The 27953-nt window shown below is 39.7% G+C and overlaps 1 long non-coding RNA gene across 1 annotated transcript in view; it reads right to left on the bottom strand.

Moving 5' to 3' along the window:
• Positions 1 to 2737: 2737 nt before the first annotated feature.
• The window catches only part of LOC118528545 (uncharacterized), a 288557-nt gene continuing 263341 nt past the window's right edge, over positions 2738 to 27953 (bottom strand). The window contains exon 4 of the long non-coding RNA XR_013445650.1: positions 2738 to 2795. This is a non-coding gene — a long non-coding RNA (uncharacterized LOC118528545). The remainder of the gene's footprint in view (positions 2796 to 27953) is intronic.

The following is a 27953-nucleotide window of genomic DNA, read 5'->3' as shown; positions in this document are numbered from 1 at the left end:
CCTTTCATAGTGTCTACAGTACACTAAGGTAATAACAAAAAATGTACAGTCAGTAAACTAAGAAAGGGAAAACGGAATGATAAAAATAATTGGTTAACCCAAAAGAAAGCAAGAAAGAACAAAAAACTGATAATACTCAAGAACAGTAAGGTGATAGGTTTAAATTGAATATATTATAATTCCATTATATGTAAATGGTCTAAATATTTTCAATTAAACACGTAAGATTCTCAGATTCTATAAAAATAAAATATTAATATAACAATCTGAAATTTGAAAATAAAAGGATGGAAAAGGATATACCATGAAAACACTAATAAAAGTTGAAGAAGCTATACTAATAACATCAAGTACAGATTTAAGATAGGAAGTATTACTAGAAATAAAAAAGACAAAACTTATTCTTTAGAAAGGTCAATTCAGCATGAAAATATTTTATTTCTAGATTCTTACATAACTAAAAGCCTACCCACAAACTACAAAAAAAGGCCAGAAATAATAGATAAATATACAATGGATGGAAATTTTATACACATGTCATTTTGCACATACTTAAAAAATTTTATATTTAAAAATAAGAAATTATAGAAGTGTGATCTGTCTTCCTTGTTTTATTAAAAGACAAAAAATGCTTAATTTCCAGCTGAATGTTATTAGATAAGCTATAAAATTTTTTTTGATAACAGTTGTCAAGGATTAAAATGGATTATTGAGGTAAGATGAAAAAAAAACATTAATTGAAGGTGATGTCTGAGGACAAGAAAGTCTTAATCTATAAGAGCATTTTAGAAACGGAGGTGGGAATGAATTCGACCAGAAGTTTCCAAACTTGGCTGTGCTGCAAAAACACGTGGGTAACTTTTAAACATATAGACAGATATTTGGGTCCCAACCTTTCAGATTCCAATTAGTAGGTCTGGAGTCAATGTTTTTGAAAAGCTCACTAGAGGATTCTGACAGATAGTTAGGACTGAGAACCAACAGACTTGATGTTAGCCTTAGACACAGGGCTTCTGCCCTATAATACTTCAGAAAATATCAAGCACGCAGCCCATGCTTGGTACCTCCTGGAGTTGTGCAGTGTGTCAGTCCTGTTAGACTCATGTGCTTTCTTTGTTATATTATTTTTGTATTCCTGATTAGGACACTGATCTAATGACTCATTCAAGACCGTGAAACACGAAATGTAGCTTCTGATACATATATTTTTAGTTTCATTTTGTCATACCCCTTCTTTTAAAAAAGTCAGCTCCTTTCTTTGGCTTTAATGAGTTGCTTGAATCCTGCATGTATATATGAAAAAAGAAAAACTTACAAATGTGCTCTAAAATAGATTTAGTGTAATTCTAAAGTCACTAATGTAATCATATTTAGGGCTACACTTATACTTCTGAATCTGAATCCAAATATGTGAAATAAATCAAGAAGAAGTATTTAAGAATGGAAAACATCAAAGAAATTTCTTGACAAAAACAAATGCCAACAGTTACTCTATTTAAACGTCTGTTATTGGTATTTCTTAGCTGAGCCTTTTTGAACATACCAAAACAGGAAGCAAGTAGGGCAGAGATGTAACTCTAGTTTCATGTGTCCTTTTGTCCCTTTCTCTCCTCCCCTAATTCATTCAGCATCCTAATCCTAGCTCTGGTATTGGAAGCTCCTTCTTTAGCTTCCTCTTGCCTTCACTATTTGCCTGGCTATACTTAGGACTCAGAAGAGGCTGTTTATAGGAGAAAGAATGTTTAGATAGTTTTTTGAAGGTAGAGAATGATCCCATGTTACAGCAATATTATGTAGGTTATGTTGCTTTCTATATGGCACCAACAACCTCTTCTACTATGAAAACACTTGAAATATTTTCTGTATATATATTTTTAAATGTACTTTTTATTACTTTTAAACCACATTTAATTTGAAAATGGGTTCATCAAATTCTGTATTAGCAAGGGTTGCCTATATATCAATAAATACATACAGAAGCATAGGTACCTTCCAGTTAGGTTGGATTAACTTGTTTCAGACCAACTTTCCCACTGAAAACAACTAGAAAATCTGGGGAAAAAATGGAAGTGAGCTCTTTGAAGGCATCACAGAACTAGCTGTGTAGGAAGACTTGAGAGTCCAAGATCCTAGAGAGAAGGAATGTGTAGAATAAGGAGCCCAACATTTGGTGTTACTTTGCCCTTAAAGTATTCATACCTGGGAGGCTGGGAAGATCAACAGAGTGGCAGAGATGGAGAGAGTTGTTGAGACTGAGAAGCTGAGCAGAGCTTTTAGAGTTTCATGGAAGTGGGGAGACAAAAACTAGAGTTTGGGTCCACAAAGGAGGAAAGGCCCTAGTAAACACCCCCAGACTATCAGTCGAGATTCCTGAAAGGCTACATGCTAGAAGTGAGGATGAATGGAAATCGACCGGTCCTTAGGAAGACTGAAACACAGCTTCCTACCTGTTTCCTATCAGCCTGGATTAAGGTGATCTGCCCTTACTCTGCCTGCCTGCCAAAATCTAAAGTAAATATTCTCTACGGGAACATAAAATCATTCAGAGCCTGAAATTCTCTCTACTACTCTCATAGATGTTGTCCACCATGTAATAATGATGATAATAAAAAAACATGCCAGGCATACCAGGTGACAAGATCAAAGAGTCCAAATCAACAGGAAAAAAAGTGATGATAGAAACCGATCCACAGAACATCCAGATATTATAGTTACGAGAAAGACTTTAAAATACTTGCCATTAGGATGCACAAAAATAGATGACAAGATGGAGATCACCAGCAGAGAATGGGAATCTAAAAAGAAAAAAAGAATTAAGTAAAAATTATAAAACTGAAAACTGTGTATGTTCACATATATCCCTGTCTTTCTATCTACTACTCAATCTAGTTCTGTCCCCTAATGACTATAACTAACCTAACTTACAACACTCAAGTATATTCTTTTATTTTTCCCTAATATACTCTTTCTCTAAGGAAGGATAATGTCTAATTGTTAAAATAGAATGCTAGAAACAGTTCAATAAAAGCATTACATATCCCATATATGTCCAAATGTGTGTCATGTTGTTAAACTGATAATCAGACCTATATAAAACTATTAATTAACCAGGATTATTTAAAATCCCATTATTAATGAAAAATGTCTATTTATTTGAGCTGAGCTCTCTTTACAAGATTATAGCCTAATTTGTCTGTTAATCACAGATAACCTTTTTGAGTTTCAAAATATCACTTAATTCTTACGGTTTTACATTTCCTAGGCAGTGTCCAGAGTAATTCAATATGGTCTCTGAGTAAAAAATCTCAGGTTCTTACTTAATCTAATAAAATCATTACTCTGTGAAGTCAGATGACAAGCAGGAGCAAAATCAATAATGTTCTTAGTAGATGTTTCCTAGTTATAAATGTATTTTTAAGTATGAGTTTATCTTTAGGGTGTCATGTATCTATACATATAAATAAACATATGCATGCATATAAATATTTACTTTTTAAAATTGGTTAATAGATTAATGAAATGAATGTTTATTTTCTAGAAAGTCTGAGGGACCAGAGGTGAGAGTAGCAATTAGGGGAAAAGGGAAAAGAAATAATGTTAACATCTAAACCCTGTAAAGTAGGTATTATTTCTTCCATTATGCAATGATGTGCAGAGAAATTAAGTAACATGATCGTTGGCACAGAGCTAGTAAATGGCAGCCCTGGAACTCAAACACAGTTCTATTTGATTTCAAAGCCTGTGTTCTTTCCAGCACACTGTGCTTTCTATGTTGAGAAACAGATAGATGGACAGGCAGATTTGTTAAAATTGGTGAACACATTATCCTTTTAGGGAGTTTAACAGAATTTTTATGTGAAGGCTATTACACTCCATTATTTGCATGTGGTCAGATAGTTCATGAAAGCTGGATCTCATATTTCAAAGGTGTATAGAATTCTACACATAATTTTTGCATCTACTATTTATAGTCTTCTCCAGATAAGTTTAGCACCCTGTGTCCCAGTTATATAGCCTAGAGTGCATAGGGTATACATTAATTAAAATAAATTAATTCCATGAAATAGAAAAGGAATAAAGTAAATCTTTATGTAAAGTGCAATGAACAGTTCAACAAAGGCATTACATATATTATTTATTTTCCCATGTATGTTGTGCTTGAGCTAATTCGTAATCAGAGAAGAGCTGTAAGTCTCCTTAACTGTTTCCTATCTGAGTCAGAGTTGAGGACATGATGTTGTATTACAGCTGAGAAGTGTGTATATTACATAGTTATCATGCAGAATCTAATTTCCCTTTGCATGAAACTGCTCTATTGTTCTATTATACATGCTCATGAATATTAATGTTAGATCCTTTGACACTTAATGGATAAAAAATAAAGCTCAGAGCTCCTCTCTATTTTCAGAAGCGACCCAGCCAGCAATGCTCACACTGAAGCAAGTTGCTCAATTGTTTTTCCCTCTTGTTCTCAGTTGTAAACAGTCTGATGAGTATTTGGGATAGGAGATTAGGGCAGGGCCATAGCTACAAACTTTGACCCCATTATTTCCCATATCTCCCTATGCTTTTTCCATTTAAACTCCACAATTTCAATGACATGTTGTTTTTTTTTTTTCTTCTTGTGTTTACTGTGGATCTCTGTTTCTATAATATACCAAAGAACAGGGAGAGAATATGTATGTGACTGGCTCACAAAAACACATGCAGAATTCTTGGTTTAAACAGTAGAGAACACTCTGATTTGTTGAAACAAAAGGGATTTTTGGTAGTTCATAAATCTCCAGGAGGGCTAGAGATGCAGGCTTGGCTATTACCTAGCCAGGAACAATGAGGGTAGGAAAAATGCCCAGTTCATGCCATAGACTGTTCTAATAAACCAATGCAACCAATGCCCCAAACTTAGCACTGAGCATGCTTACATATGAACACCACAACCTCTACCACAGCAAATATAGAAGAACCAGCTTCTAACTCAACTGTGCATATCAGAACTATTTCCTTCTAGGGGCGCCTGGGTGGCTCAATCAGTTGAGCATCTGACTCTTGATTTTGGCTCAGTCATGATCTCAGGGTCATGGGATTGAGCCCCAGGTTGGGCTCCTTTCTCAGCCGAGAGTCAGCTGGAGATTCTCTCTCTCTCTTCCTCTCCCTCTGCCCTCCCCCTAAAATAAATAAGTAAATCTTAAAAAAAAAAAAAAAAAAAGAACTATTGTCTTTTGAAAGTCACAGCCTCAAGTTTCTCATTTTAATATTCAAGTCTCCTCCAGGGCCAAATGATTGGTGGCACCTAGGTCACATGGCTGCATTCTAATTGCAAGGGAGTACGGAATTAACTTTTAGCTATCCAGACTATTTAATGGAAGACAACAAGCTAGAAGAGGGTTGAAATAGACATTGAATGAGTCCATGTTCAAAATATGTTCCAATACCCAATTAGTATTTGTTGGATTTTCTTCACAGTAATTAGGACTTATTTTCTTATTTGAAAATGTATTCTTATGCACTAGAATAAAAATAGAAAATGTATACTTTATACTTTCTCAAAAGCCAATTCTGATTTCTTGTTAATAGCTTGCTTTCCCATGCTCAGTGGGAAAATGTCATGACTGATTGGTAATGTCTTCCATATATACTAAAGGATCATTTCCAGTCTAAATATGTAAGTGAAATAAAGCTTCACTAGTGGCAGAATGGGTACTACTGCATCATGTTGATCAATGTAAGAGATGAGCACTTTTGGTTTTCTTCCTACATATACTTGTGGTTTAGTGTCAGGGCACCTTAAAGGTCAATGTGTTACCACCAGAAGGGTTGTTACAGGATGCTAAAATGTTCTTAATTCCACTTGCATAATACTTAGCGTGAAGAGTCAAAGATTTTTTACAAAATGGCCACCTAATGCCTAAGATACTGAGAAACTAAGATACTCCTCCAAAGTGACAAGGTTTTCCATTTACTGTCCTTTTCTAGAGTGTGGCCATGTCAGTTGCCCTTCAGACTGAATAAATACTGTGCACCCTTTAGAGATTCAATATGGTACCAAGTTCTCAAGAAGTATGTTTTGTGAAGGGTTTCAGAAAACATTTCAAATAGTGCTCCCTTAAGTATCTTTTGTAGTATGGGTAACTTGACACAAAATCTCTATTTCCTTTGGATATTCATTTTGTAGGCAGTAGGTGAAGAGAAAGGTTGGCATGTATGTGTGTGTGGGTCAGGGGAGATGTGCTGTATTTGGGAGCATAGTAAGAGTATTATAGAAAAAAATGCAGTTAATATACTATGACCTATGTGTCTCTTTAAAAAAAACCATACACAAACATTCATTTCCTAAAACAATGTTCACCTGCTGTCCCTTGGATGACTTCAGCTTAATTTCACACTTAATAACCTTAAAGATTAGAGTGCTTAATTACAGCAGTTACTGCTGATTGCTTTGGAAATGAAAAATGGATATCTAATATAAAGTCATTAATATTATACTTGATGGATTGGTATTATTATTCATAATAATCCAGAGTCTTGGGCCCTCATCTAATTTTTAACATGATAAAATGAAATATTTACTGCTCTAAGGAAACAATTTGGTGCATCATAAAGATATTAATGCATTCAACAAATATTGAATAAGTGCCTACTATATGCCAAGGACTGTAGCAGGCAGTGGGGCTACCATAATCAATAAGACAAGATCCCTCAAGAAGCTCACAGTCTGGTGGACAGCAAAGGCACAGACACTGTACTAACCGGGCATCATAATCAATGTGCATATGATCCTATGGGAGCACAGCCTGCTGATTAGAGAGCTGTATAGAGGGGAAGACTGCTGGGCTTGAACCTAGTAGTTTTCCAGGCAAAGACAAGGTCATTCAAGGTAAGCAAATGAAGGCAAACTGGCATGAAAGAGGATGGTGTATTTGGGGAAAAACATATAATTCTGTGTGGCTAGAACATTGGGTACATGTTGCAGAGACATAGAGATGAGGTTGCAAAGCAGACTGTGTCCTGCTTGTGAAGGACGTTAAATGACATGCAAAAGAGTTTAGACTCTCCTTTTGCAGAGGGAGCCCAAAGAAGGGTTTTCAAGCAGTGTCTTGACATAATCAGATTTGTATTTCATAAATGGAACTCTGGCAGCCACATGGAGAAGGAATTGGCAGGGGAAGAGCCTTGGAGTCCGGGAAACTAGCTAAGACTCTATTTCAGAAGACCAAATGAGAGATGATTATCTTGAACCTGTTCCTCAAAGATAGTTTGACACCCACTGGCCCATAAAGACAGTATTTCTCGGTACTTCTGGCTTTTTCCCAATCTGTGTCCACACATATCAAGTTCCCTTTGGGTTTTTGATCTTTGATTCCAGATTCTGCCCCTCTGCATCCACTCTTTTTGTCTCCTTAGCTTAGTTCTCCCATCAAAATTCTTTCCTCACAATGAGTGAACTCAGAGAAAATACCTAGTAAATATCTGGTATCTCTCCAGGTCAGATAAGTCCAGACCTTACCTGAACTCGACTACTTACTTGACCACCCCATTCTTCCTGTTACTCCTCTTTGTTAGATGAGAAAGGACCTGGATGTCAAATAGCTATTGAATTTGTCCAACCCATTCTTGTCCCTTTAAACTCAGCTACCTTACCCACATACTGTGCCACAGGCTAGACAAACTCTCATAGGAAATCACAGATGAGTTACTGACTACTACATATATTGGCTCTTACTGCCCTGGATTGAGTTTACAATGCTGATGAAGGTAACTCATCTTACCCAAAGGAATCTAGATCAATTCTTATGATTAGCCCTAGAAAACTCTTCTAGATCTTATGTCAAATCAGGTGAAAACTTAAGAGATGTCATCATGACAAGGTTGCTGCAAATGCCCCAGATTAAGGTGGACTCCTTAAAAAAAAGTGCCACTTGAAGAATCAAGCTCCACTCAGGCAAAGAATGGGAATCTCACAGCCCATGCCAAAAAACAATCTGATTGTCACTTCTGAGTAAAGAGGTATCCAAAGTTGAAATAGATGGTGTCAGATGTGGGTCTCATCTTCTGATACAGAGCTTTAGGCAGACCCAAAACATCAGAAGTTCATTTGATTGATCCGTGAGCCACCACAACAATACTCTAACGTGAAAGTGAATGCAAAAGATGTATTTACTGGCACAAAGTCATTCTCTCCCTCCATGCCCCTGATCTCTCCTTTTCCCTCTAGCCTAAGCTACTTTAAGAGAAAGTATGATTAGGGGTGTGGCCAACATCACTTTGTTTCCAATGGTTACATACATCCATTTGAGTATGCTGGGCAGTTTTAAGGAGGAGAAGGACTCAAGCTTTTATGGTTCTGTTGGATACAGGAAACCAATTTACCATCCTACCAATCCCAGAAGGGTGGGGGTATCAGGATTCTACTAATAAGGATTGGCAGGGCCTACAGTGGGGAAGGGAAGGTAATGTGACTTTATGGGCAGTGCCCATTGGACCAATTCAATGTACTGCTGTTGCTGCTTCCACATCTAAGACTACAATAAGAACTGATGTTATATGCTTATATTTCCTAGTTTCTTAAGTGCCAGAAGGAGTTTTTCTGATCAGGAAGAGCTGCATGTAAAGTAGTGGAAGGGAAACACATAAATTACTATCCAACCACCTCTTGAGCCCATCCCAAGCAGGGCTGAATGACCTTAATGGCCCCTCTGAGCTACAAGTCTCTGTGACTGATGATTTTGCCTACTGGAAGCCTCCACCTAGAAACATCCCTGTGGTTCTGGACTCATCATTTCCCTGACAAGGCTACTGGCTATATCCCATTTGAAAAGCAGCTATTAGCTTGCTACTGGGCTCTTGTTGACACTGAACACCTGACTTATGGAGGGCTTTTAACTCTCCAGACTGATAATCCCATTCTGGGCTGAGTTGACTCAGACTCAACAACTAACCAAGTATGAAGGACACAACAAGCCTCACTTGTCAAATGGAAATGGTATATTCAAGAATGCAGCCAGCCTGGCCCAGGCAGGATTTGGCTTCACATTTTTCCTGGGGAAATTTTATTTCCCATTATACTGCCTAAAGCAAAGCCATTAGGTCAATAGAATCTTCAATGTTCAGAGGTTCCCCTAAATGACTGGGCCTGGTTCCTTGATGGCTCAGCTAAGCTAAAACCAAATGGTGTTCCCTGTGATGCTGTGATACTTCAATCTCAATGCCATCAATGCAGAACTAAAAGTTGGCATGGTCACTAACCTCAATGGGCAGGACTCAAGGCTGTTCTTACACTTTTGACCACTATTCCCTTTGATGAACCTGTTTTATTTTTGTTCACTCTTGGGCTATTGCCAATGACCTAGCTATTGGTCAACCATCTGGGTCATTTATGTAGAAACTCACAGTAAGGTCTTCTTTATGAGACTAAATAGAATCAAGCTGCTGGTGGAGCCTGCACCACTCCGACTGCTACTACTTCTGCTGAGACCCATGTTCTTACTAGATATGGCCGTACATCTGCCATCATAGACTGAACACAAAGCACACTTTTTCTGAAGCCAAGGTTACTATTGCATGTTAGATTGGTGACTCTTGTCAAAGGTCAACCTGTTTGTCAAGGTGAAGGGGGCCACACCATACGCACATGGACTCCATCTGCTCCTTGCACACTGACTACATTGTACCTTTTATTCCTTCTTGGGGCTCTTGGTGATTCTTCTCCACTGCTGACACTTTTACAGATTCCTGTGTTACTGTTCAGGCCCATCAGCTAACTCTGGTCACACCATTGTGGCCCTTCAAATGAATCTGTGTCATGTTTTCAGTTTTTTGGTTTTTTTTTTAAGATTTTATTTATTTACTTGTCAGAGAGAGAGAGAGAGAGAGAGCAAGCACAAACACGGGGAGTGGCAGGCAGAGGGAGAAGCAGGCACTGAGCAAGGAGTCTGATATGGGACTTGACCCCAGGACCCTGGGATCATGACCTGAGCCGAAGGCAGATGCTTAACCAACTGAGCCACCTGGGTGTCCCATGTTTTCGGTTTTCCAGAGTCTGAAAATATATGACCTTTATTGCAAAAAACACTCAATAATGGGCTGGTTGTCAAGGTATTTGATGGGCCTTTCACTCTCTCTACCACCCATAGACATCCTGTATTGTGGAGTGTTGGAATGGCCTTCTCAAAAAACAACCCCAAAAGATTTATGACTACCTGTCTCATCTCCTTGTCCATATACTTTAGCAAGGGAGTTTGTCACTAAATGTAGCTGTCCCCAGAAAGGAATCATCTTCTTTCAGACATTTCCTGGGTAATAATTTGGAAGAAAGGGGCAGAGTGTATTATGTAGATCTATTCTGAAAACTTGGGGTTCCACTCGAGACCATTCCTAGACATTGACAACTTCTTTCTTTCCCTTAATGGCAAACTCAGGCCAACCTGGTTGGTATACCCTCTTGGTGGTAGCCATACAAAAGGGACCCAGTAAATTCAAACTTAATTCTGGTGCCACCATCTGATTCTCTTGTGGATTTGATATGGTTCTAGATCATAAGGATAATGGCCATTTGGTTGAGTACACTGCTTGCCAAGGCCCATGCAAGCCAAAGGGATGGATATAAAGCATCTATGTAGTTTTATAACTCTTTACCTTCTTGCATCGAAACCCTCTAGATGAAAGTTCTAAGGGTGAGGAAGGATGATTTGAAACAAATTTCTGGAATTGTGAATTCTGTCTTTCAGAACCACCCCACCCCAGAGCCTTCTTAGGAAGAAAATGCCCTAGTGCAGTTCACCCTAACGATTGTAAGCATTTTAAATTTAACTAGCTGCTGGGTCCACCATTCCCCACCAGATGGTTCTGACCTTAATTTAGTTACCATTCCTTTCACCTCACTAAGAAATCTCAGAAAGATCAGGGGAAGGCCCCAGCTTCTGCACTTCCCATGCAAAATACCTGCCGGTACCTTCAGATCCCTTAACCACTCCCACTGCCATAGCCAATACTCAATAATTTGATGGGTTGGGCAAATGCCACGTAGGTGGTGCCATGGACAAATAGGCCAGGTTTGACTCCCTCAGGCAGTTCCTCTAAACACAAGGATTATACTCAATTACTGTAAGTATATTTGGAAACTTAACTGGCCGGGAGGCCACATGGGAGGCCCTGTCAACCTGTGCCTCTGACTGAAGTCGGTCCCACTTGGCGGGCCCAGTGATTGTAGACAATGGTCACTTCCCCAGGATTGTGCTTCTTTGTGGAAGCCAGGCAAAAACTTCCCTTCCTACCTAAAACACAATGTTTTGTACCTTAGAGATGGTAAAAAGAGACCTGAAAATGTTTAAAGAAACCTGAAAATGTTTAAAGAAACACCACCTCTAGATCATGTAGCCCTCAGGCAACTGTGAAGATCTCTCCAAAATAAGGCTACTTTTAGTTTCTCAGGGAACATTCTCAGAGGGAGAACTGACTTGCTATTTATGGGCACCCTCAGGACAGTTTGCCTACAGTGGAGATCTTTCAATTACAAGAGACAACACAAAAAAAGTTCCCCCGACTTTAACTGAACTGATTAATGATACCACTTTAGCGCTGGAAGGCAGTTGGGTCGGTCTGAATTCGGAGGCCCGAGTTGGCATGGATGACAGAATTGTCCCAGACTTCCTTCCTCCTTGCAGGCCAAGATGGAATCTGTCCAATTACTAATACATTCTGCTGTACCTGGACGAATGCCTCAGGCCAAAAAATTTAATGAGAAACCACCTGACTTCCTCCAGCAGACAGGAGTGGTTTGTAGGATTCGTAAATCCAGGTGGGTCTGAGACCTTGGGGGCACAACTCAAGTTAGCGCTGCAGGACGTCCTCATTCCGGTGCTTGAAGTCCTGATGATAGTAGCCTTAAGGAAATGCTTTATACAGCTACTTGACAAATTTGGTCCCAGCCTGTGTTACTCAGATTAATCAGAGTAGTTGATGGAGAGGCACACTCACAGGAAAATTCACCAGAAGCCAAGGCAGTATAGAGATGAAGGGTACTATTAGTGGGAGACAATATTCTGTGGGTCCCTTTTGTTTCAGAATATCTTGTGAGCAGAGTACTATCTTTGCTTCAGATTATCTTTTGAAGGATATCTGTATGTTTGTATAGCAGACAGCCTTGGGAGATAGAGATAGCATCTCTCTCTAGAGAAAGAACAGGCAGCCTTACTGCCTATTAAAAAGATTTAAACTCCCTAGGCTTCGGGGTCCTCCTCTATCACACCAGCCCACAGTGAGGGCAGAGGTCACCTGGTCTTCTTTGTGGCCTTCCACCTGTGGGAAGTGGGGTTTAGGAAATGAGCGCCAATGCTGATACTCTGGTCCCTGCCATTGTCATGAGTGATCAAGTCCTTTGATCCTAACCCATGAGTTTCATGTCTTCTGTCACCAACCATGGAGCTAACTTGTGAAACCACAAGTATGGTAAAATTTCAGACCCTTCACACTCCATAACAGCTACGTGATGGCAATTTGGCAGATTCATTACCAAACACTGTGACTCTCATTAATATTGTGCCTGATCTCCATGATCCCTCCAAAAGTGGAACCATGCATTTTGTAGCTAAAGAACCAAGACATGAAATAGTTATCTTCAACTAAGATATTTTCAATGCCAGGAAAGACTGACACCAGGTCATGGATCAATGTAAGGAAATGACAAATACAGTAATATCTGGAAGCATATTCAAGCCATTAAACTATTTTACAGAACCATAATACATTCCAGCGGTTGCAGTCGTCCCTTTCCCTCTTCATGTACTTTTTCTATGTATGCATATACTTAGCATAATAAAGTTGAAAAGGTATTGGGTGAAATATCAGGAAACCTGAGCTCAGGTCCTGGTTTTGCCAATTACTGGTTGTGAGACCTTCGACAGATTACCTCCCACTACTCTGTACTCCGATTCTTCATCTTTAAAACTGAATTCGGGTGGGCAACATGAATGGGTTTTGCTAGATAATTTAAAATATTTTTTCCCTAGTTCTTATTTCCAAAGATTAGTAGAAAGAATTTATAGCCAAGATGGGTAATCGTGAGGTGTTTTCTTTTTCTTGTTTGCTTTAGCAAAAGGTTCTGACACTGGAATAAAGATTTTCACAACCATCTACTTGTCTCTGCCCTTGTGAGCAAGATCGGTTTTAGTCCTCCTTGAATTAGGGTTTACATTCCAAGGAGGTACCTCCTGTGAAATGAAATGGAAGAGAGGAGCATTCCTTGCACAGAAGGTCTTTTCATTTGCTGCCTTCACCACACACAGCCATCTTTCCTTTGGCCAGCATGCTACATAAACAGGAAAGGTAGTTGATTTCCTATTCAATACATGACACAGCTTTGCCAAGGTCATGCTGTCCCTGCCAGGGCTTCTACAGGAGGAACACACCCATTGGCGCAGACTGTCATAGGGTTTTTCCTGGGCATAGTGCAGCAGCTATAGAAAATAAGATGGTCAATCTCATTTGTTCATTCATTCATCTATTCAACTAAAGCTTTTAGGACCTCCTATAACCAGCCACTAGGGATACACATATTATTAATAGAATCTTGAACCTGCCCACAAGGACCCCACAATCACTTGGGGGAGGTAGATCTGCCAACAGATAATTACAATACATCTGATACTAGGTGAAGTTATAGAAGGGAAAAATGACCAGCTCTTCTGTGACAGGAGTCTTAGAAGACTTCCCAGAGGAAATGCTTTAGCTGAGACTTGGAGGCAAAGAATGAGAGGATATTCAATCAAAAGAAAGATCATATAAATGTAAGAAAGAGAAATGAACCAAGAGAGGGTCAGATATTTCAATATGGCTAGAACAGAGTTTTAAGGGTGCAAGTAACATGAGGTAAAAATGGAGAGGCAGGTAGGAGCAGGCAGGCAAGAAGGAAACGGGGTTTAAAGATTTAAAACACTGATCCTGTTTATATGCTGAGCAGAAGGACCCAACAGAATGGCTAAAGACAGAGGAAGAGAGATTATTGCTCAATTAAGATCCCAGGGAAATTAAGAGATAGTTTCTAGACAGAAGATGAGTGGAAAGGCTAGTCTGAGATTAAAAATGGGTCTCTTCCCATTAGAAAGACAAGCAAAGAGAAAATAGGTAAAGATGATAGTAAGTTTGAAAGAGAAGTGCAGAAAGCCAAGAACTAAGCATCCTGGCCCTAGCACTGGGGAGGAGAGAAGGTTCCAGCAATCTGGGTGGTCAGCAATTCATATGCTTACTCATTCAGTCCTTCCTTCCTTCGTTCATTCAAAAATGTTTACTGAATATGGAAATACAATGATGAGCTGATTCTCCTTCCAAAGAATTTACAATCTAGTTCAGATAAAAGAACACAAACCTTGGTGGGTAGTAGCTTCTTAGTGTATGTCTATAGACTGAATAATGAATAAAATAATAAATCCCACAAGAAAGGCAGTAATGAAATATAATTCGAATAGAAGGAGAAAGTGATATTTTTAGGTTTGTATGGGCCTGAGGAATGGGTGGTTCTTAATACGCACAGACTGTTAGAGGGTGGGGAAGATGACTTATGCAAAAAGAACACATGAGCAAAATGCTGGAGGCAGGAAAATGTAGGAGGCAACACAGGGAACAGCAAATGTATCCTGAGGAATGTACAGCAAAATAAAATTTGGAAACAGTAACACAAGCCTTTCTTTCCTTACGTTTCCTTTGGCACTCTATATCAAAATAAGTGGTATTTATTACCTTGGGTAGGAGACAAAACACTTCAAAGAGAAGACAGCATTAAAGTAGAAATGTGTGGTGAGGAATAAGAAGATAATTCCCTGAATCTTTCAGAGCTCCAGAGTTGATGGAGAGAACATCCTAAATTTTTTTACATCCCAGGAGGGGTTGGCATTCATTGTGAATGCATCATTAGACCCAGAAATTCCTAGCAGCTGGGAGACAGAGGACATAGTATCGTCTACAAAGACACGGTGACCAATGAACAGAGAGAACATGGACATTTTAGTTGTGGGGGCCACTGAAAAAAAAGGGCATCCTATGTTTTGCAAAAATCTGGCATCCCATAAGTGAATAAGACACCACTTTCTGGGTAGTAGGACAGCACAAAACATTCCTTCCACCCTAAACCCCAAGTCTGTACCATCTTTGGAAAAAAGAAAGGATTGAGAGGAAGGAGACAGGCTTAAATCTGGTTGAATTTTAACCCAATTAAAGCTAAAAAGAATCCAGAAGGGACCAAGTTTATTTTGATTGGCAAGCTTTGGTTTTCTGACATCAGTAGAAATTCAGGTGGCTTATAGGAAAATAAAATCCCATTTTTTTTTTACCCCTAAGTTTATGACTATGAAATTCAGATAGCATTACAAGTAAATAAAGAAATATTTGATCTGTGAGCCACCGTTTGCCAGCCACTGTTCTAAATTAAAAGCAATTAGTCATAATAAATGCATAAACCTAAAAAAAAAAAAAAGAAAAGAAAAAAGAAAAGTCATGACTCTAAGCATAAGATCTTGCTTTCTAAATTCATTTCCTAATAGAAGGAGCCAGAGCTTCTTGGAGCAATGACTGATGTAAGATCTGAGCAGGAAGGTACGAGGTGAGTCCAGGATATATTACTGTGTCAGAAAGCAAGAAAGCTTTCCAGGATTGATGAGATTGTGTCAAAAGGACACTGGAACCATATTGAAGGGGTTCCCATAGTCCAAGCTGTGAAAATTCAAACATCAAGAAGAATAACAATTGAAGTTGATCGAAAGATATTCAACAACCTCATGAGTTTATAATGATATTCAAGAAAGAGAAACCAATAGAAAAGTAATCTGTCATCATTTATGACAGCTATTAAATCAATTCCTTACTTTGAAAATCAGTTATTAAAGAGTTAATTTATCCCACCTTTCCAAATGAGCATTCATAGCCACCAAATGCCCTGAGTTGAACAGGAAAACTTTATAGAATAATGACAATTAATTATGTATAAGGAATGACACAAATGGACATCAGCTTTTTGCAATCTCTGATGATTTATTCAAGCAAGGATTATTAATTGCTATTGAAACCATTTGGTGAATTGTTGATAAGAAAATGGACATTCTTATTGTGGCAAAGTAACACCATGAAGATTACTTTCTGGTCACAAGGAGAAAAAACGTGATTTTACCATGGAAAAATCAGAGGGTCATCCCTTTGATCCAGTGGCCAACCTCTAAATCACTAATAGTTTACAAGATAATACTTTCTACCGCCATATGAAGTATCACTACAGTGTCATCTTGCTGGGAAGGTTCAACTTTAGTCTAGTAAAATCTTTACAGTCTAATTTCTCAATTACAGAAAATACAGAGGCTGGAGCAGAGCTACCCAAAAGAAATAAATGTTGTCACACACATCATTTAGGTTTTTCTAGTAAGCATACTTTAAAAAAGTAAAATGAAACAATAAAACTAGTTTTAGTAATTAATACATTTTACATACATTTTATCTAACCCAACATATGTAAAATACTATTTCAGCATGCAATTGATAATAAAAATAATTAACGATAATCAAAAATAAAAATTAATGCAATAATTTATATTCTTTTTATTTGTACCATGTCTTCTAAATTTGGTGTGGATTTTACACTAGAGCACACCTCAATTCAGACTAACTACATTTCAAGTGTTCAATAGCTAGTGGCTGTTGTACCGGACAGCACAGGGCTAGAGGAATAAGCTAAACAACACCATGATGGTTAGTTTCATGCATCAACTTGGCTAGGCTATGGAGTACCTAGTTTTCAACCAAACATTGATCTAGGTGTTGCTGTGGAGGTATTCTATAGATGTGGTTAACGTCCACAATCACTTGACTTTAAGAAAGGAGATGGTCCTTGATAATGTGAGTGGGCCTCATCCATCAGTTGAAGGGCCTGAAAAGCAAAACTGAGGTTTTCTTGAGGAGGAAGCTCCTGCCTAAGAGTTTCTAGTCTATCAGCTTGTCCTTTAGATTTCATACTTGCCAGCCCCCACATTTCCATAAACAAATCCCCTGAGTTGCATCACATACATACACATGCACACACAGATATACAGATATCTATAAAATATCTATATATAATCTATATTTATATCTGTATATATCACAAACCAGTTCTAAAGGACATATTGGAGACAATTAGAAAATTTTAAATATGGACGTAAATAATTAAGAAGGCACTGTCCATTTTGACGGGTGGGATAATGTAAATTTATCAATGGAGGAAAATGTCCATATTTTTTAGAGATGTCTTCTCAAGTATTTAGGCACGAGATGTCATCAGAGATGATGACTCTGAATTATACTCTATTGACTAAATTTACATGAAATCATAACCTTTAGTAAAATGAAGGAAATATACCTGGCTCTCATTCTCACTGACATATACTACACTGTCTCTAGCGTAACAAAGTATTTGTTAACAAAGTCTTAGCTTAACATTTAACAGAGTTTTACTGCATGATCAATTGATTTAAAAAAAAAAATTAAATGAGAGGGAATCTAAAGTGTGATGCAGTTAACTCACTAGCTGGAGGACTGGAAGGCACTCCACTTCCAGAACGTGGAGGCCAATGACCAGAGTCCTAGGGCACGATGTGGATGATTCAAAATGTATTTTTCCCACTTTGCCCATGTCTCCACATGACACCCAGGGACAAGCACCATGCCTCAGAATGACTCTTTCAAATCGGCTATCAAACCAATATTTTGGCTTTCTGTATTGTTCTCTTAAGAGTGCAGATGTCCTGGCCAAGTTACAGTATGTTCTTATGAAAATTCTCCCATACAACTAAAATGATGAGACATTTTTCCTTCCTTTCCTGTCATTAAATTGTAATGAAGTGTTGATGGCCTTGCTATTATGGTTACCATTATTACTATGGTGATAGTCTATACATTTCAAAAGAAGAAAACAACACCAGTCCCATGTATGACACTTTATAAAGGTCCTCTGTCAGAAGTAGAAGGCAAGTTTGTTTTATCAATATGAATTCTAAATAAATATTTGTGTACCTACTATGTACTTATTTCAGTGTAGGATAGAACAAGAATCATGTGCATAATTTAAGTAGTTTGCATGGCATTCTACACAGTTCTTTTACAAACATGGTCCTCTCTGAATCTCATGCAACTCTGGAGAGTTGGAAGGATAGGTATTCAATTCATTTTGTGGAGTGAGACTGTGGCAGAAACTATTGCGTGCCTACCTGACATCCATTCTTCCCACTGCCCCATCTTCATTGCTAACAAAATCCTGATTGTGTTTGAGAGAGAGACTGCTCTGCCTCAGTCTAGGTATTTGCTTCCCCCAGCCCCGCTGCTAGGGGTATGTGCTACAGTTCAGACTCATGACTCATAAAGAAGAACTCTGCTGGTCTTTCTGGGACATCTTTGTTTGTATGTTTGTTAGGTTTTGCTTAAAGGAACTACCACGGCTATCTCTGTCCTCCACTCTCTTTCCTGCCTCGTATGTGAATGTGAGGACTGGAGCTGCCATAGCCATTATGTGACCAGGAAGGAAAGGCCAAAAAATGAAAAAACAAAACAACCCAGAAATATTTGTTCAGCAGCTTACTTCTGGACTTTATTGTGTAAAAATATAAGCCCTTATGTGATTAAAGCTGAGTTTTCTGTTACCTACAGCCAAATGGATTCCCAACTGAGGCTGAGACTAAATGTTTAAAAATGATATTTCCAAGGTCACACAATCTATAAGGGGCAGAGATAAGACCAACTTAAGGCAATTACTCTTTACACTTTCCAAAAAATGTCTTGTTTATTCAACAGACGACAATACATTATCCAATGCTTACAAATTGCCACTCCATGGAAATTACACAGAGAAATAGGATACAATGCTTCTACTTGATGTAAGCCAAGTCTCAAAAAACATGTACACAAGTACAGATGGCAGACGTGTTACAGGAAAAACTATGTGGGCCAAACTGGGCCAAATGCAGCTTGTGACCTCTGACGTAGAGGATACTTGAGCAAGACTTTGAATATAGAGAGATTTGCCAAATAGAAAGGAAAAATGGCAGTTTTGGCTTAAAGTACAGCAGAGGAAAGGGTGGAGCTAGACGTTGTTTTGTGTAGTTTCTGTGGGCTTAAACTTGAGTTTCTCCTGAAAAGCAGAGTCTGAGACTACAGCTTGCATGCATGGAATTTATTTTGGGACATAATCCAGGGAAGAGGTGTAGAAGTCTGGGAAGAGTGAAGCAAGGACAGGGGAAGAGCCAAGACAAGGGGGAATTATCAAGGGAGACCCTACTTTCCTGGGACTCTGCAAGGATACACAGAATTATCTACCCAAGGGCTAGAAAATGGGAGTGTAAATCCATTGGCTCTTGTCCTCCACGGGTCAAGGTTGCCCCACAGATTGTTAACTACCGTGCGCTTTCAAGTTTTCATGCGTGCTAATGTCAAGAACATTCTCAACAGCATCTTTGCCTTCCTTCCAGAAAAGTCCCAGGGCAGAAAGCAAGAGAGAAGAGGAAGAGCTGAAGCACAATATCATTAAGCTACAACCTACAGGAAGTTGGTCTCTGCAGCAATAGCTGGAATAAAATGTTCCCCAACAGGATCTGAGGCCTGGCACAAAAGGTAGTCTGATACACTGTGATATGGGTGTAGTGGAAGAGATAATGTTCAGAGAAGAGACTAGAAAGGTAGGTAGGAACATGATGAGAAAAGACCCTGGATTCTTTTTTTTTTTTTTTTTCAAGATTTTTAAGACATCTACACCCAACATGGAGCTTGAACTCACAGCCCTGAAGAGTCGCATGCCCTACCCACTGAGCCAGCCAGACACCTCAAAGCCTTGAATTCTAATAGAAGGTTCTTCTTAATCCTGGGGTTCCCCATCCCCCCCGAGGGTATACCTCTGAATTGTATGTGGAGGTTTGTTTATGTGAATGTGGTTATGCATTTTTTCTTAGTGGGATGTCTTAGAGTTTCAGAGGGCTCAGGGATCCAGAATAGGTTAGAACTCCCATGCGGAGTAATAATCAGAGTGGAAATAAGAAAATACTGGGTTTTTACTAACTGCTAATGTTTCATGCTTTTTGAAGGTATAGATGAGAAGGCCGATGTCAAAGATGTACTTAAGTGATAAGCCTCTGGTTAGCACTCCATGATGGAGCCCTGAAACGTGCAGGGGGCTCTACATGGCAAACTGTGGTGTGATCATATTGTTGCTCCTAAACATCACTGTTGAGGGCTGACCATGAGTACATTTCTATATATCACTTCATTTTATTTTTACATGCTTCCTCTGATAGATAATGCTAGCATTAATGCTAGTTTCGGCTTCACTGAACTAATGCTCTTGTGTTATTGAAATGTCTTCCTATTTTCCTTTTTCTAGGGGAAAATATATCCATGCCCCAAATTTATGGTTGAAATTGAGGCCCTAAAAGGTTGGCTGGTGGAGATATCCTAGTCTTTCACAGCCAAGAATTACTGCAAGGTGTAGTGTTAGAGGCACTGAGGAACTGTATCTAAGTGCAGGGATGAGCTTAGAAGTCCATCTGGGAAGACCCAAAGTTACTTGAACTCCCCTCGGGAAGAAGTTCTGTTGAACTCTGAGCATCTCCCAATTGGTACAACAAAATCAGGCTTCACCCTTGCTCTCTTCTTTTTTCAGTTGCAAATTAGCTTGCATGAGGACGAAAATATTGTTCAAACACCACAGACAGAATCACACTGAGGGCCACAAGATGTTTACACAAGGGAGGACAGAAGCGCAGGAACAAGGGAACAGAGATTAGCTGAGGGACAATGAGTCACACCTTCCCTCTCCCTGCCCCCGCCGCCCCCCCACCCAGCAAGCACTGAGTAGAACCGCAAGAGTAAATGTTCTCATTATTTATGTTGTTGTCACTCTTTGCTGAATTTACATAAGTGGAAGTATGAGTGATTCCGTAGATTTAGTAAGAGTACTAACAGCTAACACTTACTGAGCAACCAAAGCACACTAAACATTTTAATGAATTTCAGCCATACAACTGTTACTCTAAGAGGGAGGTACTATTATTATCCCCATTCTACAGATGGGGAAGCTGAGGTGCAGAGAGGTGAGGTTCCTTGTGTGCAGGCACATACCTAGTAAGTGGACAGTGCGTGCAATCCCAGACAGACTGGTTAGAGAAGCTGTGCTTTTAACCAGACTCGGGGGAGGGGGGCGATGTGTGTGTGTGTGTGTGTGTGTGTGCGTGTGTGTCCGTCTGTCCGTCCGCTGGGGGAAGGGCAGTAGAAAGAGAGAGCCTTGGTTTTCCTTGTCATAAAAATGTTGAAGGGGTTGGCAACAGCTACTTTAATACAACTTGATTGCACAGACGAGGAAACCTAGACAAAATGAGGTGCCTGATACAAGCACTGATGAGCTAAAAAGGTGTGGTAATCTGCATGGTGGCCCAAAAGATAGCTACATCCTAATCCCCGAAACCTGTGAATGTTGCCCCATGTCATAAAATAGGATTCGCAGACGTGATTCTATTTGCAAATCTTGAAAAGGGGTTATTATCCTGGAGTATCCATAAGGGCCCTAAATGTCATCACAAGGGTCCTTACGAGAGGGAGGCAAGCAGGTCAAAGGAAGGAGTAGGAGATGAGATCATGAGAGCAAGAAGATGGAGCCATGCGAGCCGAGGGAGGCAGGCGGCCTCCAGAAGATCAAAAAGGCAAGGAAACCGATTCTCCCTTCGAGCCTCTGGAAAGAACCAGCCCTTGCCTTAGCCCTGTAGAGTGGATTTTGTACTTCTGACCTCTAGAACTGTAAGAGAATAAATGTGTGTTGTTTTAAGCCAGTAAATTGGTGGTAACTTCTTACAGCAATAGGCAACTTAATACAGAGGGTTTCTTGCAGTTACTATGTTTTGATTAAACGGTTAGCTTGACCTCTGTGAGATCAGTCTGTTCTGAGTTACACTAACTTGAGGAAGAATGAAACGTTATTTCTTTTACAAGATACACCGCAGTCCACTTGTCACTAATTCAAGTCCCCCTTCCCCCTGATTTTTCCCAGTCACTGATATTTTAGTGTTCCTCCCTGTGACTCTCTGGCCATACCATTCCATGAGGTGATACCAAAATCGCTTGGGTTTATTCCCTGGATAGGACATTTCTTTCGTTAGCTAACCTTGCCTAAGGCCTATTTAAAGCTATTTGTATATAATTTAAGAGAACCTGATTAGAAACCAAAATGTGTTTATTCATATTCATGGTTCATTCATTCATGCATTAATTAAACTAATGTTTTATTAAGCATCCACCAAATGTCATAAAGTCAAGCAAAAAGACTTAGGGGACCAAATGCTAATAGAAGTGGATGCCTGATCCCAGAGGCTTTTCAGCCATGAGAGAGACGTGGCCTCTTTGGTTTCATGAGGCTACTGATAGATTTTTAAAAACGAAGATAATGAGAAGCATGTTTTGTTTTCCATGTTAAATATTTACATGCAACAAACCAATGCTTTTTATACACAAATCAATGTGACATAATTATGTTCTCCATGCAATAACGATGAGATTTATAAACTATACTATCTCCAAGTGCTCTGCAAAGCAATGTGGTCCAGTAATGGACCCAAGTTTAAAGTTATATGATGAATGCCATCTGGTTCCAATCCTGTCGCTATGTCTCAGACTCCTTGTATATGCTGGTTTGCAGACAAGGTCAATTTCTAAATTTGTTGCCCTTTGCGAATGGGAGGCCTGGGCCAAATATTCCTGCCTGACCCCAGTTATTTACTATTGCATTAGAATAAATTGCACACACAGTCATCAGTCACATAGTTAACTATAGACCAATACAATTTAAAGTTTCTATTCGTAACCATAAGCTAGTCAAAACCACGGATTTCATCAGCTCTGAGGGGAAATAAACATATGTCCTTCCTAGGTCCTCCATTCCAAAACATTCCTAGAGGAAATTTGCTGGTAGATCTCCTAGTACTGCCAAAGATTTAAGACCCAGCAAGTCCTTAGAAAGACTCTGTCTGCAGAAAGCCCTGACCCTGAGATTCAGTAAGCCTCAAGAGACTGAGTCTGAAGGGTTGAGGCCTGCCCAAATTCTTCCCTTGAAGAGAATATTACAAATATTCTAAGCTGATAACTGTTTGGTTTATGGTTTTGGATATCTGTGCCCAAATACTAATGACAAGGAGAAAAATATAATTAAAAGACATTTTAAAGTCTTAGTTTGCCATAAATTTAAAAGTCAGTGAGCTCTTTGTTTCACATCAACTATTTTTAGATTCAGTTGGCAGGCCATATGGAAGTATTTCTAGTTCTTTATTTCTAGTACAGTTTTATTAAAAAAGAAAAACAGATTAATGCGAGAGCTTTCAAATTAGTGCAGATTTCAGTGCTAGCCATTTAGGTGCTCCCAGGATGCTTTCAACACTCTCATTTGCCCACATGGAGAGAAAAATCTTTTCTCTCTCAGTAGCACCTTGGATCCACACCTGCCTGTTTAAAATCAGGCATACAAAAGAGGAAGTGCTGATAAATTTGGTGCTGTCTAGACAAGTATACTAATGTGCCATGTTGGGCTGGTGGTTGCCATGGTAATAAGCAAATAAGCTCTGACAGCTCTGCTAAATAGTGGGTTGTGGATGCATCCTTTACAATAGGCAATTTCCCCTCCCTTGAAATAGGGATTGCCAAAAACAATCTGACTAACCCTAAGACATGGAATCATGACATCCAACAACGTTTCAGGTTATAAGATGAATGCTGCACTCTAATATTCCTTGTCAAAGTAGTTCATTTTCTTTGCCATTTGTCAGCATATTAACAAGTTCCTCATTATGTAGCAGAGGGGACTGAGCCTAAGACACAACAGTAAGTGGGCAGGAGATTCAAAGCATTTTCACTTGCTTCAATAAATAATAGCTATGGAGTCTTTCACTCATTAGAGTTATGTATTTCTCTCATTCAGCCAATACTTCTAGATTTCCTACTCTGTACCAGGCTGTGCACTAGCCTGTGTGTGCACAAATTTGGATAAGGGGCTACCTTTTTCCTCAAGCTGCTGATGGTTTATTTGGTAACACAGAGAAGCCAAGCATTCCAAGGCAGATTTGAATCAGTGGTACATGTGACCTGCAGGATGCTTCTGGAACACATAGATATGGCACATAATTCTTCCCAGAAAGTCAATGAAAACACCCTGGTGGAGATGGTATTTAGTCTGAAGGAAGATAGGAGGAATTGGAGCACAATGGGGAAAAGGATACCAAGAAGAGGAACCGGGAGATTCACACCTGGGGTGGGGTGGGGAACAGGAGATTAACAATGCATTCTCGTCAAAACTAGAAATCGAGGGAGGAATGTAACTTGCAATGGGCTGTAAGAGGGAGGGGAGTAGGGAGAGGTGAATCTTCACAGGTAGGTAAGGTTCTAATCATGAGAGCCTAGCTATGTTTTGGACTTTATCCTGAAAGTACAGAGGAGACAGGGAAGTGTTCGAGCAGAGGAGTGACACTTCCGAAAATTACTTCTAATTGCAGCATGGACAATGGATTGGAAGCAGCAAGACTGAAGGCAGGAAGAAAAGTTAAATAGGCTTTTGTAGTAGCCAACAGCTTGTCAAATTCAAGGGTCTTTTCTGAATTATTATTATCCTTTACCACACATGGTGAAGACTGCTAATGGTCCCCCAATATCTGTGCTTCTTCCCTTTTTATACAGTAAGTAGTTAAAATTCAGTCTGGCATATGGCTGCCCAGCTGCTGATTTGCATTTCCCAGATGCCCCTGCAGCCAGGTGTGGCCATGAAATCTAAACTGATGTGTAGCTTCTAAGACAGGCCTTTCCCATTCCCCTTTTCTTCCGTCCTGCAGGATTGAATACAGATGTGAGCTCAGGAAGTGCAGGAACTCCCTTAGCTGATGAGAAGGAAGCCTAGTGTCTTAGTTCAGGCTGCTCTAACAAAGTATACACAGACTAGGTGGCTTTTAAACCACAGAAACTTATTGCTCACAGTTCTAGAGTCTGGTAGTCTGAGAACAGGGCGCTAGCACCATCAGGTTCTGGTGAGAGCCCTTTTCAGGTTGCAAACTATTGTCTTCTTGTAGCCTCACATGGTGGAAAGTGGCAAAGGAGCTATCTGAGGTCCCCTTAATAAGGGCTCTAATCCCAAATTGCCTATCACCTAATCACCTCCCAAAGGCTCCACCTCCTAATACCATCATATTGGAAGCTAGGATTTCAACCTATCACTTTTGGGGGAGGAGAGGGACAAAAACATTCAGTCTATTGCACCCAGTGTTAGGAGGCAGAGCAATGAAACAAATGGAGCCTGGGATTCTGATGACTGGAATCACCAGACCAGCCCTGAACCATTTAATCGTGCCATTTTGATTTGTCAGTTACAGAATCTCAGCTGGTATCCTAACTAATAAAACTGTCTTTATGTCATTTGACAGTGTTGGGAGCTAGTCATTTCTCCTATAAACTGTTTACTATTTCTTCTTCATGACAGTTCCCGGCCTATTTATCTAATTTGTCATCTCCATCCTCCTTCCACTTCTCTTGACTACTCCCTATGTAGTGGCTTTCCTGGATTCTCTTTATCTTTCTCTCTGCTACTGTGGGTAGGATTTAAAGCTCTGTTCTACACTTCTCCACCGAGGGACTCATGAGTTTATTCAGTGCAAAAGACTTCCAATTTTATATTTTAGCCTGATCTTTGGCTAGACTAATATTTTCAGAAGCCTGCAGCATATTTCCATTTATGTCTCCAGATATCATGAACAAATCAGCATGTCCCCTCACCCACATGATTCTGTTTCCCAGGCCAATCATTTCTTCCCAAGGCAGTACTACTTGTTTTTCCTATTCTGTCAGCCCTCAAGTCTTATCATTAACTTGAACTTTTCCTCTCCTTCATCCTTCATCTCTAACCTGTCTCTCAACCTTGTTGCATTGGTTTGTCTCAAATAACTTTTATATGTGTTCTTACCACGGCTGCCACTATTCAATTTGGTCTTTTTGGCCAGGTCCCCTACTTCCATTCTCATCCTTTACTATCCTGTTCTGAATAGGTGACATTATGAACAATTATTCCTAAATCACTGTTTTTCCCTTTCCTTTCTCAAAAACTGAGGAATGAAGTTTGTCTAGGCTTTATCACACTAGTCCCAAACCTGTGCCCTGAAAAAGAGCATAATGCAATAGAAAGAATAGGAGCTTTAGTGTCTGAGAGAATAGGGTGTGAATTATTAATCTACTGATTACTAGATGTGTGACCTTGAGCACATTTATTTAATCCTCGAAGCTTAAATAGTCATATGTATAAAATAGAGATGGTAAGAATCGTATCTGGAGATTGTTGAGACTCAAGTGGATAAGTGATCCTTACTGTGATGTTGACCCAAGACTTGGCCTTTACTGCCCACTGCTTGTACATTTTCCCGGAAGGTCTTCTTTCTGGCTTTCCTCTTAACTCAGACAAATGAAACCCGAAACTATCCCCCAGGGGATGGTGACTGCCCTGACAAAAATCTCCCAAGGCCCAGACCACCCAGAACATTTGAGCTAAGCCTGACTCAAGCCTGCGCAGATGGACCATAGAGTGACCTATGGAATCACCGACCATTACCTTTACCTCATTATAATACTAAAGTCTCTGCCCAAGAAGGAGCCTCAGCCTCATTTACCTAACAGACAACGTATGTACAGGCATGTTTCCTTAAGGCTCATTCTCGATTATGCCTGTTTCTACATGGGATGACAAGGTCTCCTTATCTATTCATCCTAACCCTAAACAAAAGGAACACATTCAACCTCTCTTGGGGAAGTCATGGCTTGGAAGCCATTCTCCATGATCTCCTTATTTGTTGCAAATAAAAGTTTTCTTTGTGGTACAACTCAACCTGGTGCAGTTTCTGACTCACCAAGGAGCAAATGTTGATTCTGTTACAGCGTCTGGCACGTGGAATTTGCCATTCAGTGTTATTTCCCTTTGGGACCACTACAGCCTAGTGGCCCCTTTTTCCACCTTTTTTTTCTGCCTCCTTCAGGCTGACTGTGCTCATACTGCCCATACTGTTCTACCCATAAGAGATGTAGTTTCCTTCCTTTTTTTGTTCAACAAATATTTATTGATAATGTTCCATGTACCAGGTATCATTTCAGCCACTTGCTTAAATCGTGCTCATACTTTATGGTGTGGTCAAGCTCCATGAAGCCTCTGCAGATACTCTAGTGACCCCCAACAGGAAGTTCTTCCTCTCTGAACTGCTATTGCCCTAACTCTGCTGCACCTGGTTGTTCTCTAGTTGTTTTCTGGCCATTTTCTCACATCGTCTATAAGCTAGTGGAGAGCTGGAGAATTTATCAGTTGCACTCCTTCCCATTTCCAGCTAGGTATTTCTTCCCTGATAGTAATCAACTGACAAATACTGTTGCCTATTAATTTTACTCTAATGTCTATGGCTTAGAAAGGAAACCTCTTTGATTACTTCAGCCCTGACTTAAGGAAAAGCAGTGACAGCCGTACTAGCAGGTTAGACAACAACCCACCAAATCTGCCTACATAAATACGTTAGAGACTTTAGAACCATCTTCTTAGCCTTCTTCCCCCACACTGAATATTTGTGATAAAGACTTAATGTCCTGCCAGACACAGATCCGTTTCCTAAGGATTTCTTCCCTCCAGAGAAGTCAGGCAATCTGCTAATGAGCTTTCAGTCAGGAGACAGGAGCTCTAGAGACCACCTGGGGGATGGGCTGTCAACAGTATTTTTCTCCAAGTGGTGGCTGGAAGGTGAGGGAGGGAGAGAAGAGAGGCAGTGTTGTATAATTTCTCCACCTTCACACATATAATCTCTTTTTCTGTATCTCTTGCTGCCAAGCCAAAGCCCCAAAGGGCACTTTATCATCCTGTTACACTGCTGCCCTACAGCTTCCTCAGGCTTCCTGCTACCCTCAGGCTT

Source organism: Halichoerus grypus, chromosome 2, assembly GCF_964656455.1.
Source record: "Halichoerus grypus chromosome 2, mHalGry1.hap1.1, whole genome shotgun sequence".
In the NCBI taxonomy this organism is placed as follows: domain Eukaryota; kingdom Metazoa; phylum Chordata; class Mammalia; order Carnivora; family Phocidae; genus Halichoerus; species Halichoerus grypus.
The sequence above is the reverse complement of the archived record's forward strand: the minus strand, read 5'-3'. Positions and strand labels throughout refer to the sequence as shown.